Here is a 22,098-nt window from a genome sequence, read left to right on the forward strand (position 1 = left end):
ATGCTTTCTAGATCCCCTGTGGACAGTTTCAATGGCTGAGAAAGACTTGACACCCTGAAAAGAGAGATAAAGGAAACTTAAGACCATGAACTCCTTTATCACTGTGATGCACAGAGATGCTCACACCAGTCTTCATTGTCAGGTGCTGAGCCCTTTGTTCCTCTTTCAAAGGTGTCTTTGTGTTTCTCAGAATGAACTGGCACTCTCTCTCCCATCTGTCGGAAATGCAAGAGAACTTCATGGAAAGCTACAGTATATATGGTCTCCTGTAAGGTTAGAGGTGAGCTCCATTCGCTCAGTCACAGTCGCCATCTGCTCTCTGTGTCCTGGTGCTGCAGGCATTATTACAGAGGCAGGACAGGAAGTGTCTATCTTGCAGGTGTTAAACTTCCTGTTTCTGGAGCCTTGGAATGAATTTTCCTCTCTTGCCCTGTTCTGAATGATTTACTGAGTGATTTTAAAAGTACTTTTTAAGAACTTGTTGTGAAAAAGGTAAAGACAACTTATAAAGATACACTGTAAGTTGATATAAATTAGAACAAAAGACAGCAAAGGAAAAAAGCAAGGCTAGACACTAAACAACCAGCTGACGGTTAGGCTAATATGAAAAATGCATACCATGGTCCATTTGCTAATTTTTGTTAAGTGCCTTATGCATGCTAGGGACTGTAGAAGATGTTTTACAAACTTCCTTGCAACACATTAACAGATCACAAAACTGTTACAGTAACTACCATTTTGATGGACTAGGATGTGAAGGCCTGAAAAGAATAAAAATATCAAGAGCATCACACAAAGCAAGGCTATTATTTTCTAAGATGTATGTTTCAAGTTTATGCAAGTGTTGATGTATTGAGTCATTATTTAGAATGTGTTTCTTTTTGTGACTGTGGTAAAGAAAATTTGAAAAGCGTTATTCTAAGGTTATAGACAAATTTAGAACTGAGTGTTCTAGAAGCCAATGGGAAGATGAAAAACTGATTAGTTTTACAATTGTTGACACTGGCTTTCTATACCCATATGCAAAAAAACCCATTTTTGCTATTCTTCACAAAGAAGAAAGGCTTGCTATCATCCTAAACCACCTCTTTACAGAAAACTCTGACAACTTAAGGTGGTTTCCCCCAACCCATGTAGAGTGACAGCATCACTCTATATACAGTAAGATGCCTGAAATTTACCCTGGTGCACACTTTAAGTCCCATTACAGTTCCCTACTACAAACGTCTATATCCTCATGAAAAGTAGGAAACAAACCTGTGATATTTCTGAATAATCTTTCTCTTCTTTCACAAAATGGCATTTAACATGTGTGGTGCACTCTTGTGTTTTCTATTTTATCCATTCAAAATGCTGACTATGACCTACTTTAGTTAGCTGCTGGCTTCTTGGTTGGTGGCAAGTCACAGTTTAAAGGTTACCACCACATAGGCTAAGTGTGTGCTGTCTGAGCAAACTACTTATAGATCCCAAACAGGCCCCTTTCTGTCATGTGTGTTCTTTTTTTTTCTTTTATTATTCATATGTGCATACAAGGCTTGGGTCATTTCTCCCTCCTGCCCCCACCCCCTCCCTTACCACCCACTCCACCCCCTCCCTTGCCTCCCCACCCCCTCAATACCCAGCAGATACTATTTTGCCCTTATTTCTAATTTTGTTGTAGAGAGAGTATAAGCAATAATAGGAAGAAACAAGGGTTATTGCTGGTTGAGATAAGGATAGCTATACAGGGCATTGACTCACATTGATTTCCTGTGCATTGGTGTTATCTTCTAGGTTAATTCTTTTTTATCTCACCTTTTCTCTAGTTCCTGTTCCCCTTTTCCTATTGGCCTCAGTTGCTTTTAAGGTATCTGCTTTAGTTTCTCTGCGTTAAGGGCAACAAATGCTAGCTAATTTTTTAGGTGTCTTACCTATCCTCACCCCTCCCTTGTGTGCTCTCGCTTTTATCATGTGCTCATAGTCCAATCCCATTGTTGTGTTTGCCCTTGATCTAATGTCCACATATGAGGGAGAACATACGATTTTTGGTCTTTTGGGCCAGGCTAACCTCACTCAGAATGATGTTCTCCAATTCCATCCATTTACCAGCGAATGATAACATTTCGTTCTTCTTCATGGCTGCATAAAATTCCATTGTGTATAGATACCACATTTTCTTAATCCATTCGTCAGTGGTGGGGCATCTTGGCTGTTTCCATAACTTGGCTATTGTGAATAGTGCCACAATAAACATGGGTGTGCAGGTACCTCTGGAGTAATCTGTGTCACAGTCTTTTGGGCATATCCCCAAGAGTGGTATTGCTGGATCAAATGGTAGATCAATATCTAGCTTTTTAAGTAGCCTCCAAATTTTTTTCCAGAGTGGTTGTACTAGTTTACATTCCCACCAACAGTGTAAGAGGGTTCCTTTTTCCCCGCATCCTCGCCAACACCTGTTGTTGGTGGTGTTGCTGATGATGGCTATTCTAACAGGGGTGAGGTGGAATCTTAGCATGGTTTTAATCATGTGTGTTCTTGATGCAAGCATTGGTTCTATGAAACTTCCATAACCTCATGTGCAGACACTCAGTTCTAAGCATTGCCTCCCTTTTTCTGAAACATATTTTGTGTATTTTATTTTTCCATGTTATGCAATAGTTTTCTTTCTTCATATTATTTTTATTAGCACATATTAATGGTACAGTGGAATTTCATTGTGATATTGAATAATCTTTCTTAAATAAGCATACTTATTAAAGCAAAACATATATCTAGAGATGTATGCAAATTATTAGCATGCAGCTTGATAAGTTTTCCCAAAGTAAACACATCCATGGAACCCCCATTTCTGTCATCAAGGAAGATTGACAGGGAGCAGAAGCTTCCACATGCCCTCATCCAGGACTTCTCTCCAAATGAGAGACTGAGTTCTCCTGAGTTCTAAAACATGAGAGTAATTACGTTTTGTATCAAACTTTGTATCATAGGCTAAAATAGAGTGTAATTTTGTGTGCCTGATGTATTTTGCTCAATATTATGTTCATAAGAACATCTATCATTGCTGACTTTTACTCCACTGTACTGCATGTATTACAACTTTTAGCTGGTCCTCTACAATGAGCAATGGAACCCTTGAACAGTTGAATTATTTCTAGCCTTTGGTTATTATGACAAGTGTAGCAATAGACATGTTTCTGCAGATCTTTGGATGAATATGTGTACATATTTCTATTGAGTTTATATAGCATTACTGGTTCATATTGTGTATATTCAGCTTTAAGAGATATTATAGAGCAATCAAAATGATTGCACTCCCACCAGCAAAGTTTGAGAGTTCCAGTTTCTCACAATCTCTCCAAGACTAGATGTCAGCACTTTTAATTTTAGTCGTTCTTGTAGGTTTGTATAGCTATTTCGTTGTGTCTTTAATTTGCACCTCTCCAACAAATAATGAGGTTGGGCATCTTTTCGTAGATTTATTTGCACTCACGTTTCTTCATATGTGAGAATATCTAAGTCTTTGGTTATTTTTTATTGGGTTACCTATCTTCTTATTGATTTATAGGAGTTCTATGTATATTCTCTTCATAATTACTTTGTCATTCATATACTGCAAATATTATTTCCCACTCTTCTTTCTCATAAGAATGTCATTTGGTGAACAATATTTCCTAACTTAAATACAGTATAAATTTTAATTTTTCCTTTTTTATTTGTCTCCATTTCAAATTTATTTTTCCTATGTTTCCCTTATCTTTTCTTGTTTATACTCTCTGTGTCCTATTTTAGACAACTTTGCTTACCCCTAAATTGTAAATCTATTCACCTATGTTATCTTCTTGAAGCTTTGGTTTGACATTTGATGTTTAGATCAGAAATCCATCTGAAATTGATTTTTCTGTACCATGTGAAGTATGCACAAAAATAATTTTGAAAATATGAGTATCCATTTGACTGACCACCATTTGTTTGTTCAGAATATTGCATTTTCTTATTGCAATGCAGTGTCACCTTTAACACTTAATGATGGTATATGTGTGGATTTGTTTTTGGATTCTTTTGGGAGGGGTTCTTTTGATCTGCTTGTCTATCATGTGTCAATAGCATACTGTTTTGATTAATGTGGGCTTATAACATTTCCAGGAGGAAGTGTTAAATCTTGTAAAGTTCTCCTTCAATATTGCCTTGACAAATTTGGCCCATTGCTTTTCCACATAAATTTCAAAATTAATTTACTAACTTCCACCAAAGCCACTCACCAACTTAGGGGATTTTGATAGGGACCACGTTGAATCTATTACTAATTTAGGGAGAATTGACATCTTTGCAATATTGAGTTTTCCAATCTATGGTCATATTTTCTCTCCTTCATTTTTTTTACTTTTTTCAGTAAGGTTTTGTAGTCTTCTATGAGCAGTCATATATTTATAATTTATTTTAGGTATTTGATATTTTCATACCACCATAATGCTACAGCTCATTAAATTTTATCTTCTAATTTTATGTTGGTGGTGTGTAGAATTCTGATTGAATTTGAATGTTGATCTTATATATAGTGACCTAACTTAATTCATTAATTAGTTTTAATAATTACTCAGTAGGAGATTTTGGTTTTCCTCATATACAATTATGATGTCATTACATCTCTTCCTTTCTTCATCTTTTTTCCTCTTATTGTAATGTTTGGACCTTTAAGGTGGTTAGAGAAGGTAGTTTTGAATTATTCCTAGTCTGAAGTATTCTATCAATAAGTAAGATGCTTGCTGTAGAGTATTACCAGGTAGAGAAGGTTTTCTTCCAGTCTTGCCATGTTGTAAATGGAAAGTAAGTCTCTTTAGGGGTCTATAAATATTCCTTCAACACTGCCATGGACATATTCTATGAGGAATGTGAAATTATAGGATTTATTATACTCAGGTCCTGGAGAGGGAGACATGCCCCACTCCACAAGGAACCATATAAGAGGAGCATGAGGAACAGGGTCAACTGAGCAGGTGAGGAGCCAAGAGAGAGTGAAGACCTGTGGACGATTGTCTTTGTTGGGATTCAGGATGGAATATACACAGACATAAAGTGTGAGAGGGTATCATCGGTGTATTTGAGTGTCTTCAAGTCACAGTCAATGGAAGGCAAGGAAGGAAACTCGTGGCAGGCATCAACCAAATCACATTGGTGCACCTGCTCACCTGGGAGGGAGTTCTCAGCTTGTTGGTGAGGGCGCTGGGGTACTAGGAAAACAGGAAGTTTAAGAACTTCATGGTATACCTACTTTGCAATACATTTGAATGACCTCAAATGCTGCTTCTGCATCCACTGAAATGTCCATATGCCTTTTTCCATTTTCTGTTAAGGTGTTTTACGTTGATTAATATTCTAATATGAAATAATTTTTGTACTTCTAGAATAAGTCACCCTTGCTCAAAAATATCTTAGGATCAAGATGACTAATATTTTGTTTGTGTTTTCCACCAAATTCTTAAGAGATAGTTCATAGTTTTCTTCAAATTCTTAAGGAATATTCGTTTAGAATTTTCTTTTTTATGAAACTATGTTGGTCTTATAAAGTGAGTCTCATAGAATAACTTGAGGTATGATCTTCTGCATTCTGAATGGTTATGTAAGTTTGATGTAGATTTTACTTCAAACATTTGGTCTAATTCACCAGTAAAACAGTCTAAGACTGGAGTAAATATATTATTATAGACAAATAGAGTTTATTTAATGGATATGGAGCCTTTCACATTTTTGTTATTTTTCCTATTTAGGTAAAGAATATTAATTTTCAATTTCATTTGTCATTTTGATATTGCCGTATTTACATGTACTCTTATTTTTTACTGTCTGTAGGATTTACAGTCATTTATCTACTCAGTCAACATTTGCAATGTTTTGATTTCTTTTTTCTTGACTAGTCTGGCTACAGACTTATCAATTTAATTAGCATTTTCTTCCTCCCTCCCTCCCTCCCTCCCTCTCTCCCTCTTTCCCTCTTTTCCTTCCTTCCTTCCTTCCTTTCTTCCTTGCACAGGATCTCTTTATGTAACCCAGGCTGGCCTTGAACTTGTGATCCTCCTGCCTCAGCATCTGAAGTGCTATCATTGGTGTTTATTAGCATTTTCAAAGAAGCAATTTTTACAATACCTTATATTTTTCTGTGTCATTAATTTCTGCCCCTAATTATTTTCTTCCTTGCACTTTTTTGTTGATTTTAAATTGATATTCTTTTCATGACTTGTTGACATGAATGCTTACATAATTGATTGTTAGCTTTTCTTCTTTTCCTAATGCATGCATTTCAGTATATAAATTTCCCTCTAATCAAACTTTAGCTGCATCTCGCACATTTGATATGTCATGTTTTCTTCATAATTCATCTAATAATGTATCTAACTTTCATTGTGCTTTATCCTTGGCCCATGGGTTAATTAGAAGTGCATTGCTTCAGTTGCACACGTGTGTAATTTTTACTCATTTTATTGTTGGTACCTTCTTAACTTCACTAGGGTCAGAGAACAAATTCTGTATGATTCAGAATTATTTACTGTCCAGCACATGGCAGCCTTTGGTAAATGCTCAGTGTGGGTCTGTGTACACTGTAGTTGTTGACCCCAGTGTCTACATCAATTAGGTCAAGTTGATTAATCACACTTTCATGCCCACATCTATACTCGTCTGGAACACCTGTTCTACCCATTAATGAGAGTGCATTAGAGTCTCCCACACTGATGCTGCATTTTCTTACTGCTGTTTTTAGTTTGACCAATGTTCTGATGCCTTATAATTCAGATATAGCATTCTTATATCTTCCTACGGTTTGAGTCTTATATTACTATGAAATACCTCTTTTTACTTCTAACAATAGCTCATCATTAAGTTCACAGTGGTATTAATATAATTTATATGTCTTTTTCCAATTCTTTTTTATTTCGGTTCCTTATATACAGTGCCTCATTTAAGAAGCACGTAACTGGATTTTAAAAAGAAATTGGTGTATGTATATTACTTGATTAGTATATGTATATTACTTAAAGTATTTTCTGAAATTACTGGTATGTTTGGATTATAGTCAATCCTATTACTATTTTTTTTGTTTTCCCCAACTGCTTAGTGTTTCTTTTCCTCTTCTTTGTTGTATTATTTTGAATTTATGAAGTATTTTACCTCTATTGGGTTTTGGTCATTTATTCTCTTATTCTTCTATTAGTACGTACCATAGAAATCACAAATTGAATCATTAATTTATTGGCTATGTTATATATTGTGATTTTGAGTACTAGAAAATGCAGGGGACTTAGAGCACTCTAATTACACTTGCCAGTCTTTCCTCTGGTATTTTTACTGTCTTACATTTCAATCTTTCATGTACTTTAAATCCCACAAGACAGTATAAATTATTGTTTTAAACAGCTAATATTCACTTAGGTTTACTGTATATTTGCTATTTTTTGTTATCCATCATTCTTTCCTGTCCTTTAATTTTCTATCCAGGATCTCTTTATGCCAGAAGTCCATTCTTTGTTTTGTTTTGTTTTGGTGGTTATTTGGGTTCTAAACTTAGGGCCTCTCGCTTGTTTGGTAGGTGCTCTACCACTTGAGCTATACTCACAACCTTTTTTAGATTCAGTTATTTTTCCCAGACCAGACTTAGACTGCAGTCCTCCTACCTTTGCTTCCCAGTAGCTGAAATTATTGATATATATCACCATATCCTGCTTATTGGTTGAGATGTGGTCTCATTAACTTTTTACTTGGGCTGGCCCCCAACTTCAGACTTCCTGATCTCCACCTCCCACGCAGCTCAAATTATAGGTGTGAACCACCACACCCAGCCAGAAGCATATTTAAATATGCTTTTGATATTTGATATGGCAGCAAATTCTCTTAGGATTGCTTCCTACAAAAAGTATTGTATGTTGATTTTTTATTATTTTATTTTTTTATTCATTTATTCACATGTGCATACTTTGGGTCATTTCTCCTCCTTGCCCCCCACCCAACCCTCTCCTCCCAACTCCCCCTTGCTTTCAGGCAGAACCTGTTCTGCCCTTAACTTTAAATTTGTTGAAGAGAAGACATAAGCATAATAAGCAAGACAAAGCATTTTGCTAGTTGACTTAAGGATAGCTATACAGGGAGATTCCTAGCATTGCTTCCATGCACAAATGTGTTACAACCCAAGTTGCTTCATCTCTAACTGATCTTTACACTGATTCCTAATCCCCTTCTCATGTTGACCTCTGTCACTTTAAGGTTTCTGTATTAGTTCCTCTGGAGTAGGGACATCAAATGCTTTCATGTTTAGGGTTTTCTACCTATCCCCATATCTCCCATATATGCTCTCCCCTTGTCATGTGACCAAAGTCCAACAACATTGCTGTATTTGCCCTAGATCTAAAGTCTGCATATGAAGGAGAACATACAATTTTTGGTCTTCTGAGCCTGGCTAACCTCGCTCAGAATGACGTTCTCTGGTTCCATCCATTTACTTGCGAATGACAAAATTTCATTCTTCTTCATGGCTGAGTAAAATTCCATTGTGTATAAATACCACATTTTCTTGATCCATTCGTCAGTAGTGGGGCATCTTGGTTGTTTCCATAACTTGGCTATTGTGAATAGTGCTGCAATAAACATGGATGTGTCACATTCTTTGGGTATATCCCCAGGAGTGGGATTGCTGGATCATATGGCCGATCTATGTTTAGATTTTTAAGAAGCCTCCAAATTTTTTTCCAGAGTGGTTGCACTAGCTTGGATTCCCACCAGCAGTGTTCAAGGGTTCTTTTTCCCCCACATCCTTGCCATCACCTGTTGTTAGTGGTGTTTTTGATGATAGCAATTCTAACAGGGGTAAGGTGGAATCTTAGTGTGGTTTTGATTTGCATGTCCTTTATGGCCAGAGATGGTGAGCATTTTTTCATGTGTTTTTTGGCCATTTGAATTTCTTCTTTTGAGAAAGTTCTGTTTAATTCAGTTGCCCATTTCTTAATTGGTTCATTGATTATAGGAGAGTTTAGTTTCTTAAGTTCCGTGTATATTCTGGTTATTAGTCCTTTGTCTGATGTATAGATGGCAAATATTTTCTCCCTCTCTGTGGGTGGTCTTTTCAGTTTAGAGACCATTTCTTTTGTTGTGCAGAAGCTTTTTAATTTTATGAAGTCTCATTTGTCCATCCTTTCTCTTAGTTGCTGAGCTGCTGGGGTTCTATTGAGGAAGTCCTTGCCTATACTTATTAGTTCCAGAGTGTTTCCTGCTCCTTACTGTACTAACTGTGGTCTTTTGGGTCTGATATTAAGTTCCTTGAACGATTTTGAGTTGATACAGGTACAGGATGATAAATATGGATGTAGTTTCAGTTTCTTGCAGATGGATAGCCACTTTTCCAGCAACATTTGTTGAAAAGGTTATCTTTTCTCCATCGTATATTTTTGGCCCCTTTGTCAAAAATAAGGTGTGTGGATTCATATCTGGATCCTCTACTCTGTTCCACTGGTCTTCATGTCTGTTTTTGTGCCAGTACGATGCTATTTTTATTGCTGTTGCTTTGTAATATAGTTTGAAGTCGGGTATTGTGTTATCTCCAGCATTGCTCTTTTTGCTCAGTATTAAGTCTCTTGTGTTTCCTAATGAACTTTAGGGTAGATTTTTCAATCACTGTGATGAAAGTCATTGGGATTTTGATGGGAATTGCATTAAACATGTAGATTGCTGTTGGTAGTATAGCCATTTTTGGTATGTTGATTCTACTGACCCATGAGCATGGGAGATCTTTCCATCTTCTGTAGTCTTCTTTGATCTCTTTCTTCATGGGTTTGTAGTTCTCCTTGTAGAGGTCATTCACATCCTTTGTTAAGTTTACTCCTAGGTATTTGATTTCTTTTTTGAGGCTATTGTGAATGGAATTGTTTCCATATATTCCTTCTCAGTTTGTTCATTGTTGGTGTATAGAAAAGCTAATGATTTTTGTAAGTTGATTTTGTATACTGCCACATTGATATAGCTGTTTATGGTGTCTAGGAGTGTTTGTATAGAGTTTTTTGGGTCTTTAGGTATAGGATCATATCATCTGCAAATAGGGGTATTTTGACAATTTCTTTACCTATTTGTATTCCTTTTATTTCTTCTTCTTGCCTAATTTCTCTGGTTAGGAATTCCAGTACTATGTTGAGTAGGAGTGGGGAGAGTGGGCACCCTTTTCTAATTCCTGATTTTAGGGGAAATGGTTTCAGTTTTACACTGTTAAGTATGATGTTGGCTGTAGGTTTGTCATATATAGCCTTTACAATGTTGAGGTACTTTCCTTCTATTCCTAATATTCTTAGAGCTTTTATCATGAAGTGGTGTGGGATCTTGTTGAAGGCTTTTTCTGCATCTATTGAGAAGATCAAGTGAGTTTTTTCTTTGCTTCTATTAATGTGCTGCATTACATTTATAGATTTGCATATGTTGAACCACCCCTGCATCCCTGGGATGAAGCCATCTTTTTTTTTTTGTTTCTATTTCATCAATTTCAACCTTTATTTTTATTATTTCTCTCCTTCTGCTTATTTTGGGATTTGTTTATTCTTGTTTTTCTAGGAGTTTGAGATGTATCATTAGGTCATCGATTTGAAATCTTTTTGACCTTTTTATATATGCACTCATGGCTATAAACTTTCCTCTTAGGACTGCCTTTGTGGTGTCCCTTAGGTTCCAGTAGGTCATGTTTTCATTTTCATTAACTTCCAGGAACTTTTTAATTTCCTCTTTTATTTCATTAATGACCCATTGATCATTGAGCAATATATTGTTCAGCTTCCAATTGTTTGCATGTTTTTTACTGTTGTTTTTGTTGTTGATTTCTAGTTTTTGTGCATTGTGATCAGATAGAATGCAGGGAATTATTTCTATTTTCTTATGTTTGCTGAAACTTTTTTTTGTGCCCTAAGATATGATCAATTTTGGAGAAGGTTCTGTGTGCTGCTGAGAAGAATGTATATTGTATATTGTGCAGAAGTTGGATGAAATGTTCTGTAGAAATCAGCTTGGTCCATTTAATCTATGGTGTGACTTAGTTCTAGAATTTCTTTATTGATATTTTGTTTGGATGACCTATGTATTGGTGATAAGGGGGTATTAAAGTCTCCCACTACTACTGTGTTGGAGTCTATATGTACTTTTAAGTCCTTTAGAGTATGTTTGATGTTGGTGTATTTCTCCTTTTATTAGTATGGGGTGTCCTTCTTTATCTCATTTGATCAATGTAAGTTTAAAGTGTACTTTGTCTGAGATAAGTGTTGCTACCCCTGCCTGTTTTCAGGGTCCATTGGCTTGGTAAATCTTCTTCAAGCTTTTCACTCTCAGCCAGTGCTTATTTCTGTCAGTGAGGTGGGTCTCCTGTAGGCAGCAGATTGTTGGATCTTTCTTTTTAATCCAGTTTGCCAAACAGTGTCTTTTGATGTGGGAATTTAGTCCATTAACATACAGTGTTATTATTGATAAATATGTGGTGATCCCTGTCATGTAGTTGTCTTTGTTATTTAAGGTTTTGATTGTGTGCAGCTGAATCAATGTTACTCTCTACTTTCTTGCCTTTTCTTCTCCTATGGTTTGGTATTGACTTCCCTTTCATGGTTTTGTTTCTTTTCATTTTCTGTGTGCAGAATCCCTTGGAGAATCTTTTGTAATGGTGGCTTGGTGGTCATATATTGTTTTAGTTTCTGCTTATCATGGAAGACTTTTATTGCTCCATCTATTTTTAATGATAGCTTTGCTGGGTAGAGCATCCTACAGTTGAAGTTATTTTCATTCAGTGCCCAGAAGACTTCACTCCATGCTCTTCTTGCTTTTGAAGTTTCCATTGAAAAATCTGCTGTGATTTTGATGGGTTTACCTTTGTATGTTACTTGTTTTTTCTCTCTTACAGCCTTCAATATTCTTTGTCTATTCTCTGTGCTTGTTGTTTAAATGATAATATGTCATGGGGTAGGCCTAATTTGATCAAGTCTGTTTGGTGTCCTGGAGGCTTCCTTTACTGGAATGGGCGTAGTTTTCTCTAGACTTGGGAAATTTTCTATTATTATTTTGGTGAATATATTGTGCATTCCTTTTGGTTGCACCTCTTCTCCTTCGATGCCCATGATTCTCAGGTTTGGTGTTTTGATGGAGTTGGTGAGTTCTTGTATATTTCTTTCACAGGTCCTGAGTTGTCTGACTAATTTCCTTTAATTTCCATTTCATCTTCAAGTTCTGAGATTCTGTCTTCTGCTTATTCTACTCTGCTGAAGTGACCTTCCATTTTGTTTTGTATTTCTGTTTCATTCTTTTTTTTGAGGTTTTCCATATTGTGGGTCACTTTCTCTTTAATATTGTCAATTTTCATCCTTAATTAATGTATTTCTCTATTTATGGTGTTTTCTATTTCACTTTGGTGTTTATTTAGGGCTCCTATGATACATTTATTTGTTTTTGTGTTTTTTCATATTCTTTATTTTTGTTGTCTTGGAATTTCTTGAGTGCCTCATGTACGTTTTGGTTGACCATGTCTAGTAACATCTCTATGAAATTCCCATTGATTACTTGCAGGATTTCTTCTTTCAGAGTGTTCTTATTGGCTTCCTTGGGCTCCTTGGTATAGTTTATCTTTGTTTTGTTGAAATCTGGATCTAGGTATCTATTTTATTTTTTTCGCTTTGAATCCTGTACTAATTATTCTGGTGGGGGGAGAATGGTTTCCATCCCTTTTTTGTTTTCCCATTATTCCACTTTGTACTGTTTCTGTCCCTGGTCTATGTGTAATTTAGTATTGGCTAACTTACTGTAGTAAAACTAACAAAACCAATCAGAAAAAGAAAAAAGAAAAAGAAAAAGAAAGAAAAAAATGGAGAACCAAAGAAATCAACAGGGAGAGATGGTGGACAATCAAACAGTGAACAAGACAAACAAACATTTAAAGAAAAGAAAAAAAAATTCCCAGTTCAGGAACAGTAGAATTTTAGTCTTCGTAGTTCTGGTGTTACTCCTTCAGCATCCAGTCCTGTTTGTCTGTGTCTCCTAGGCAAGTTTGGAGCCAGCATCTGGCAGTGCTGGCATATATATATGTTACATTTTCTTTATCCATTCATTGGTTGATGGGCACCTAGGCTGATTCCCTGACTTGGCTTTTGTGTTCTGGCAATAGCTTGTGTTTGACACTTAGATGTGGAGTGTAACTTTAAGGACACATAGAACTAACCCATCTTTGCCTGGACTTTCACATTGGGTTCAGCACAGAACCAGACAAATGTCTGCCCTTTTCTTAGGCCAGTGTGATAGTAACAGCTAATACATCATGTTTCCATATGCTAGGTACTCTTCTAAGCACTTCATTCGTCTTGTTATTTAATTCATCACAACTCTGTGAATTAGATACTATTATTCTCCCCATTTTACTGTTGCAAATACTAAAACTTTCTAAAAGTGTGGCTTACTTGGACTGGTGAAACTTCTACCTGGAGATTTGCCAGTGGTCCAGTAGCAAGCACAGGTGGGATTATTTGTCTTGTTTTTATTTTGCACAATTTAAAATCTATAGGTAACATACAGCATAAAATTTAAATCACCAGGGTCTCAACATAACAAAGATGGTAACTTCTAAATTATATATCTTTCTAGCCTTTTCCTGTTTTAAATAATACCGTGGGACATTCTGATCACTAAGCCTTTGTATACAGCCTTAATCATTTATTTGGAATAAATTCTTAGATGTAGAAATGCTGAATTCAACTACTTGAAATACTTGAGGGTTCTGATGCCTCACTGATGTTGGTAGGGCAGAGTGCACAGTAAGAGGATGAGTGCCAGTGTGGATGAATGTCAAGAAGACAGAGAGTGAATGATAGAGAGAATCTGTGTAGGGACAAGACACAATGAGACACACCAAAAACTGTTGAACAATTCAGGGTGAAGAAGAATAATAGAGAGGAATAGACTGATTAAAGTACATTATATCTATAGGCAAATTCCAAAGTGAAACTCCACTGAACAATGAACAGATACCTAAACAATGAAGGACAGGAATGTAACACAGTCATGTTAAGGGGAGGGCACTAGTAGGAGGAGAGAGTACTAGTAGGAGGGGAGGGTAAATGAAGAGATTAAAGGAGGGTGAATATGGCTGAAGTACTTTTGACACGTTTGAATATGGAACACTGAAACCTGTCAAAGTCATTTTAAGAAGAGATGGGGGAAGAGGGAGAATAATTGAGGGAGGAACCTAACTAGACTGCAGTATATGTATATATGGAAATGTTACAACAGAACCCCCTGCACAACTATCATATACTAATAAAAAAAATTTTTAAAAAGCAAAATGCAAGACAAAATATTCTGGTACCTGAATATTCCAGACAGCCCACAAAAGGATCTGAGGTATAATGATTCTATAGCATTATCTATAGTTGCCCTTTTGGAAAGAGAAATCAGTTTTAATTTTTTAAATAAAGAGCTTTGTGTCTGAAGGCACAAAGCATGAAGATATGTAGGCTTTAGTAGCTGCTCTGTGTGTCCTTTGTTTCTGTTCTTGAGGATGGTGCTGTGGTTGCAATTGTCCTCGGTCGGTCAGAGCATCCTTACAAAACATGTTCTTGTGTATAACCTGGGCTGACAAGCTCAGTCCCAGCTTCTGCTGTTGCTCCTTCACAGGGAGCAGTCTCGTGCTACACTTTGTTTGAAGATCGTCTGGGGGGTGTCCCTCCAGAGTGCTGAATACCATCTTTGTTGAGAGGGGTAGGAGGGAGAATAATCTAATTCTACCTAAGAGAGAAAACAGTAAACTGATGCTGTGTTTCCATTGCTGCTGGAAACAGAACAGTAAATGACAGCAAAATTGAATAGGTTGATACGGCATGGTATAAATTACCTAGCGGAAGAGATGTGTTTGTGGGAGAGTGAGGATTTGATCTCTGCCTTTCAGTTTTCAGCCATTGTCAATCACACTGACAAAAGTTGGCTCAGCAAACCTTGGATTCATCCAGGATGCTAGAGAATGAGCCAAGAGATTTTTTTTCCCCCTGCTAAAGTTGTTCAGTTGTTCTTTTGTGGATGTGTTTACATTGGTGAATAAAGTCAAAGTACTTGAGTCATTTTGCTACAGAAGTGGTTTTTAAACTGTGGGTTGGGCCCCATTAGTGAGTGATGAAATCAATTTAACCTTTGTTATGAAATGGTATATAAAATAGAATAGAATAAGGGAGTGTTCAATGGAAAAGAAAAAATTCAAGTGCATCACAAAAGTATGATTTTGTGCAACTTTTATTTTAGATATGTATGTGCACATACATATAGGTTGCGAATTTAAACATATTTTCTATTGTAGATCATGGTGAGATAACAACTTCTGGGATTTATTACATTTAAATTTTCATTTAATATTGTGAGGTTAGTTTTGTGTATAGATAGTTTTTCACAATGTTTTTACGTCAGAGTTTGGTGTTGAGGGGAGCTGAAGAAGTCTTCATGGTGATAGGGACAATCTTCATTACCTTGCTGATTGGCAACAAGTAGAAAATGAACTTGGAGTATCAGGCTCTGTCTTTATTATGGATCTTATTTTAATGACAATTCTGATAATTGCACGTTTTGTCAAATGTCAGATAAATGATATTCAAATAGTAGCCCCAAGGTCACCATACTTTGAAAGACAGGTGAATATATACCTATTCGCATATGATTGGAATTAATCATTTGCCACACAATAAAATCACTCATAATTTATTGTAATGATAGGAGTTATTTTAAAGCTTTACTCTGATAGTTTGATGATTGAATAAGTTTTCATGCAAGCAAGTCTGTTCCCCCTAATTCAGCTTAATTCAAACATGCTATTTTCATTGTGTTAACATTAAGTGAATTCATGAGCTCAGGTGAGATGTAGCTAGGGATCCAACTGTATGTAACTCAGTTTCCCAGGTGTAAGAACTATGCTTATGCAGATCAGATTAGTAGGTGCTACCTTCAGCCAAATAAGCTTGTTTATTGGTACTTCATCCTTATGAAACTAAACAGCAGTCAATACAATACATAAAAAACAACTCTAGAAAAAGTCTTAGAGCAGAGATGTATGTTTCAGCTTGAATCTTGACTGGGCAGCGGCTGTCTGAGGTGCATTTGGGGAAGGATTTGGAGGTTGTGTGTGGGCTGTGCAGCAAGAGGAGGTTGTGTTTGATTAGTGATATCTTCATGGATGTGGAAGAGGGCAGTGGTGACATACATTCCTTGTGTTTACCAGAACTTTTCAGCTTAGTAAATCTTAATGGTATTATGGAAACATGAGTTGCTTCTTCATGCTGTAGAAAGAAGGAAAGAAATAGCAGCAGACAGATATTGCCCAGAGTTAAGGCTTTCAGAATCTCTTGCTTTTGTTTTGTTTCTGCTCATGTTCATCTAGATTATTTGTAGCATATCTCAGAAATGTCTGTATCTGTTCATTTCCACTACCACTGTCATATTTTGATCCTCATTAAAAGAATTATAGTAGAAGCTTTCTAGAAGGCTTCCTTGCCACCTTGTCAATTTTTTTGACAGGGTCAGGGGTCACAGAGTGCATTGAAAACCATGTGAAAGCCAAGTGCCATCCCTCCGGAAATGCTTACACAAACTTCTGCAAATTAGTTAAGGAGAGATGGAAATTCCCTGAGTTCTATGCTTAATTAATAACCTCTGGTCTAGTTTCTCTCTCTCCAGCCAGTCCCTCAAATAATTATTAGAGTCATATTCCTAATGCACAATTTGAATCATAGTACTCCCTTCTCAGATCTGTTCAATTTCCTGTTACCTTCACACAAAAGTCCAATCTTCTTGGGTTAGAGTCCCACATGGCTCAAGCTCCAGTCTCGTTTCTATCTTTGTAGCCTCATCATACTCTCCACCCAGCTTCCGCCTCTCAAATACCCAGCCTTGAAGCAAATCCAGAACACTTTCCATGCCCCCTGTATTTCCCACACTTTGTTCCGCAGTCAAGGCTGTCTGCATCATTCCCCTCTTCCCTCCTTGTCCAGGCCCTTTCTAACCCTCATGCTCAGTGTCCAGATTCTCAGTTACTTTATGGCTGTGGCACTCAGATGGAGCAGAACCTTGCCCAAGGACTTGTACACCAGGATGGGTTATCTGTCTGTCTGTCTGCCCTCAGATCCTTTCCCTGCCCTGTCTCATTGAGGGTGGCCTTCTGAGCTTTGTACCTCCTCTGGGTTCAGCTGCTGGAAGGCCTTGGATGGAGGAAGTAGCACTGAAGGAAGAGGGATCCAGGGTCTTTCTTCTTCAATATCTCTGTCTCAGATAGCATCACCGATAACAGTCCTGTCTCCTCTGTGACTTCAGCACCTACTGGACAGGCCCATAGAGCTCTCAGTTTCTGCAGGGTAACCTAGTTACAGGGCTCCAGTGTTCACACCTCCATTCTTATCCAGACAGTTTATCCTGCACATCTTTTCCTTTGCTTGTGTAATCATTTCCCTGCATTATATTCCTATAAATACTTAGACAACTTTTACTTATATCCTGGATAAATCTTCACTAGGACCATTGGTATTTGGTAGATATTTGTTAAATTTTGTTACCTAATTTAAAACTTTCTTCTATGTGGTCATCTCTTTTTAGTGTAACAGGGATAGATCTATATGAATTATCTAGTGTATAATAGTTACACTGCTTGGGTTCCCTTGGGTAGTAATAAATCACCCCAAAACTCAGAAGTGTAAAACATTAGCATTGACTAGGTATGAGGGTTGGGTGGGTATTCTTCCAGTCCCAGCAGGGATCACTTGTGCTTCTGCGGTCAACTGTATGTCATGAGGTGGCTCTGCAAATCTTAGCCAGGTGGAGACAATTGATATCAACCAGCTTCACTGTGCTTCCCCCTCCCCTCCATTATAGGCTAGTTCAGGTGTGTTTCTGTGGCAATCCCACAGGAGCAATGAAACCCTTAAACACAACAAAAACCTCTTCAAACCTCTGTATGCAGTATATCTGATCACATTCTGGTCACAATTGGGCAGAGCAAGTTATAGGGCCAAAAACAGTCACAGGGTGCAAAGAATAGACTGAGCTTCATCAGTGAGCAGAACTCAAGTTACATGATGGAAGGGTAGACAAGATGGAGGGATGGATGGAGCATCATGCCCATTATTAACAATACCTTGTAAAGAAAAGAAAAATTAGAAAATAATCTTCATTTGCAAAGCTTCCAAAAGCAACATCAAAAGAGTAACTGTAGGACTGGAGGCATGACTCATGGCAGAGTATTGCCTAGCAAGCACAAGGCCCTGATTTCAAATCCCAGTACCACAAAAAAGAGAATAAGTTACTTCTTAAGAAGATATAAAGCATTGACATGTGTATCAACCCAGTAGGGGAAAACCACTAGAAAGAAAAAGAAGGAAGGAAAAAAAGGAAGGAAGGAAGAAAGGAAGGAAGAGAGAAGAAGGATAAAAATTCACAAAATAAGAAATATAAAACTATAAAATACATGAAAAGTTTCTCAACTAGACTCACCCAAGAAATATGTGCATTCAAACTAAGGTTCCATTTATCTGCTATCAAGTAGATAATGTCAATAACATTGTGTTAACAAAGACTATGGGGAAATAGGACTTTTAGGCCTAAAATATAATAGAAACAGCCTCTGTACAGTCAAATTCAGAAATTTCCATCAAATCATAAAATGTACATCCTCATTGAATATCCAATTTCTTTTCTTAATATTTGTCCTATTCTGGTACAATAGTTCATGCCTGTAATCCCAGCAACCCAAGAGGTGGAGATCAGGAGGACTGTGGCTTGAGGCCAGCTCGGGCAAGAAGTTAGCAAGACTTTCTCAACAAATAGACTGGGCATGGCGGTGCACACCTATAATCCAAGCTATCTGGGAGGCATAGGTAGGAGGATCACATTCTGAGATGCCCCAAGACAAAGACACGAGAACCTATCCAAAAAACAACTAAAGTCAAGTGGTGGAGAATCTGTCCAGCAAGCACAGGGCCCTGAGTGCAAACCCCAGTACACCAAAATAACTGTCCTGTGCATTAACTTCAATGCGTGAGAACTGATACTTGTGCAAGGTTATGCATTGGAAGTCTGTTTGGAATGGCAAATGAAAAAAGTTCACTGGCCTTTAATACATGTGCTAATGGTTTAAGGGTAGAAGGAGATTCTATGTAACTGTTGAAACAACATTTAAAAAGACTAAGCACCCTAAAATCAAATACAAAAGGAATGCAGGCTACTAATATAAACAAACAGTCAAGAAACACAACATGAAAGGTGGGCAGGTAGATAAATAGATAGATGGAATTAAATTTTGTCACAGAATTAACCCTTTTTAAATTAAGTTAAATAAAATATAAATTTAACCCTTTTAAAACTTTGCAATAAAATACACATTATATATTTGCTAGTTTGTTTTGTGCAGTTTCATCTGTATGAACTTATGGCTTTCCCCCCTGAAACAGACCAAGTAAAGAGCCATTTATAATTAACGTATTAGTCAACCAAGTTAAAGATACCCTTAACCTTCAATTTTGCATTAATTGGGAGGCAGCATGGGAAATAGTGCCAGCCTCACAACAGGTCAGATGGCTTAACAAAATGAACTGTTTCATGCCCAGAAATAAATGCATTCCAAATATAAATATGAATCAGTTACAAAACAGATTCTTTTGAACCTACAAAATAACCACACTGTTAATTTATTTGTGCCCCAATTAAAAATGTGCAAAGAACACACATACTAAGCTAAAGTTGTCCCAGGGAGGAATTCTTGCTTTTGCTTTGAATATTGTGTAAACAAACGTGGGCAGTGCCCTTTAAGCCATGTGTGAACCCACAGCACCCTGTTTTCTAAAGGGAAGAATTAAAAATGATCATGTTTAGGTTGGAGAGGTTTGGGCTTGACCTTGCTTCTTTAAATTTCCTTCATCACAGGGAAGTCACTTTGAATTTGCCTACTTGAAGGACTCTGATTTGGTTTGCTCTCAGTTGAAGACACACCATGAAAAAGATGCTTTGTGTTTTACTATAGAAAAATTTGGAAGCTACCTCAAGGACACTGTTTTTTCAGTTTCTTCTCAGCAGTCTCAAACCCAACCCTGTTCAGAGGCACTCAGAACAAGGAGGCTCAGATTCCTGGTTGGTCTTGAGTTTGCTGTTTGATTTTGGGAAAAAATGTTTAACCTTTCTTTCCTTCTCCTTTTCTCATCTGAAAAATGGGACTGTTAATAATACCTAATTCCTGTGTCATGGTGAGGACTAAATTATGTAAAACTAAGTGAAAAATTAGCACAACTCAGCCCATAAAATATGTTTTAAAATATTATGCATGAAAATGCTTGTCTCTGTTAATTATGCACTACTTTTTCTATTGTTTTCATATATATATATAGTCCTCAAAGTCTAAATCAGAATTAACTTTCAAAAAATATGTTAAAGTCTGATATTGTATTTATAGAAAAGGTGCTGCTTGTTTTTAGATTTAATATCAGAATAATGATGTATATTTACTATAATTACCCTTAAGCTATAACAGTGGTTCCAAACACAAGCTTCTTCCTGGCTTTATTGATTTAATCTTTGAAAAATGCTCTTGAGGACACAGTATGCTTACAAATGTCTCAATCTTCAACTGCATTCTACCAGAGTTTCTGAAGGTCTAGCCAAGGGAGAAGAAGCCTGAGGCTTTGGATTGGAGGGTTTATGACAGGAGCAGTGGAGAGAGATTTTGAAGGAACTAGAGAAATATACCCCCAAGTCTAGGTTCATGTTGATTCAAAGGGGAGGAAAATTAATAGTGACCAAGCCTTGTATGCACATATGAATAATAAAAGAAAAAGGAAAAAAAAATAAGCAGGGAGTAAACCCCCCCCCAAAAAAAATTAATAGTGAGCAAGTCGATTTTAAATAAATATGCATTGCCTTTTTCTGCATGGAGTCAGAGTGTGGAAGAACCACTGTGAAAACAAGGCGAGTCAGCCTTCTGGAAGCCCTGAGTAGAGCAGCAGATAGAACTTGCACATATACACATGCATATGCACACCCACACATAACCAGCAATCACTTTAATGATATAACAAGCACTTTTATGGTGCCATAAATGTTGGGTGTTGGGTGAAGAGACAATAACTGAGTGCATATTTGTTCAGTGTGGCAGTTGAAGGGAACGAGTTGTTACAGAGCAGCATGGTAGGGCTCTCATGCATGATGCTGAGTCAAAAGTATAGTTAGACAGATGTATATAAAGAGATTCTTATCATAAATGTAAATTAAAAACACATGCACACTGTTCTCTGGTTTCACAGATATGTATGTGAATGTAAAAAAAAAAAAAAGTGCCCTGGAAAGATCTAAGTAAATTTATGGTCTGGACTTGGGGTGAGTTTGCCAAGGAAGTTTTACCTATGCTTAGAGCATAGCATGTTATTAATTAAACAAAAAGAGCAGACAAAAAAGGGTTAACAGTTGTCCATTTTGGGTAGCAGGACCCCAGATACTTTTCCTCCTTGTGTATGGTTTTGTCTGATTTCTAAGTTACCCACAACAATAGCCACCAACATTGTGGGATCATGTTTGAAGAGCAGCTTTTCCCTTGCTGCGCAAAGGTTCTTAGAAAGGTGTACAGGCAGATGACATTGTGGTATGTTTGGTTGCCTCTCTCACCTTGTTGCAGTCTGTGTGAAATGTTTTCAGTACAATTTCGGGGCACAATCTAGACAGCTTCATAATGCCCGGCTCACCTGTGTGTGCTGATGCATACCTTGATGTATCAGTCGCCTCAACATAGGGTAGGTGCTACCTAGCACTCTCTCCACTGTGGCACAGACACCACTTTTTTATGTTAAGACCTATCCTGGGAATGATCTTTGATATAAAGCCGAACTCTCTGTAGCATAAGATTTCTCAGCTTGAAATTCATGTTTGCCTTTTAGCCAATTTACCAGACAGGGAATCCAAAACTCTTGAGTCTTTCTGAAACTCCATAGCAAAGAAGGTCTTTGGGAGCCACCAAAGTCATCCCATTCTTATTCTATATTGTTGTAGCCCTGGTGTATAAATCCCTCTCCCTCAAACTATCTCCTCTTCACAATGAGATTTTTATCTAAGTCTATTTGC

At 37.1% G+C, this 22,098-nt stretch overlaps 1 protein-coding gene across 12 annotated transcripts in view; it reads left to right on the plus strand.

Annotated features, from left to right (window-relative positions):
- The window catches only part of Thrb (thyroid hormone receptor beta), a 407,107-nt gene that overhangs the window by 138,711 nt on the left and 246,298 nt on the right, over positions 1-22,098 (plus strand). For 2 of the 12 annotated variants that reach the window (XM_074043807.1, XM_074043797.1), the window contains exon 2: positions 19,918-20,121. The exons of the other annotated variants lie outside the window; for them this stretch is intronic. The gene's annotated coding sequence lies outside the window, so the exon portion shown is untranslated. The remainder of the gene's footprint in view (positions 1-19,917; positions 20,122-22,098) is intronic. 12 annotated transcript variants of the gene reach the window in all.

Source organism: Castor canadensis, chromosome 10 (assembly GCF_047511655.1).
Source record: "Castor canadensis chromosome 10, mCasCan1.hap1v2, whole genome shotgun sequence".
Classification (NCBI taxonomy): Eukaryota; Metazoa; Chordata; class Mammalia; order Rodentia; family Castoridae; genus Castor; species Castor canadensis.